This window comes from Elephantulus edwardii, unplaced genomic scaffold (assembly GCF_000299155.1).
Source record: "Elephantulus edwardii isolate Elephantulus edwardi_28Jun2011 unplaced genomic scaffold, EleEdw1.0 scaffold00185, whole genome shotgun sequence".
NCBI lineage: Eukaryota > Metazoa > Chordata > Mammalia > Macroscelidea > Macroscelididae > Elephantulus > Elephantulus edwardii.
In genome coordinates this window covers 632,285-632,970 of record NW_006399935.1, presented here as the reverse complement: position 1 = coordinate 632,970, position 686 = coordinate 632,285, and positions in this window count along the sequence as shown.

The window sequence follows — 686 nt, the reverse complement described above, 5'->3', positions numbered from 1 at the left end:
CATATTACTAACAATAAGATGTGGAAAAGAAAAACCAGTGCAGAGTGACTCGAACACATTGTAAGCCGGGGACTCCCTATAGCCATTCACTCTGAAATTCTTTTTTCCTGCAAGTTTGAAGATTGTTATAAGAGGTTGAGAAGACCACCCAGATTCCTCCCTGTGGTCCACAGTGCCTGCAAGTTCTGCCCTTTTAACATCTATGTCCTTCCCATTCTCCCTGTCACTCACTCCTCTCCAGCCTGGATAGACCCCTCACCGGCCAAGCATACTGTGCCCCAGGACCTTTGCACAAGTTGCTTATTTTCTGGAAAGCTCATCCCACCCCCTCTCTAACCTCTTCTATGTAAACCCAGGCTCTTCTCATCCCTTAGGTCCCAGCATCACTGCATTTAAAATCATGCCACCTGTTTTCTGCCAGGTCCCTCACATTCTATATCTCATTATGAATCTGCTTACATGTCTATTCAGCCACTTTTCTCATTGGGCTGTGAGCTCCGTGGGTTCAGGAATGTGCCCACTTTGTTCTATGCAGCGTCCCCAATGTTCAGTGCTGATCTGGTGCATACAAGTCAACCTGAGAGTATCTTCTGTCTGGATGGATCAAGGATGGGAGGATAGATGGAGGCTGAATGGAGGGTGGGATGGATGGAAGGAGGACTGGGTAACTGTAGACGGATAGAGAG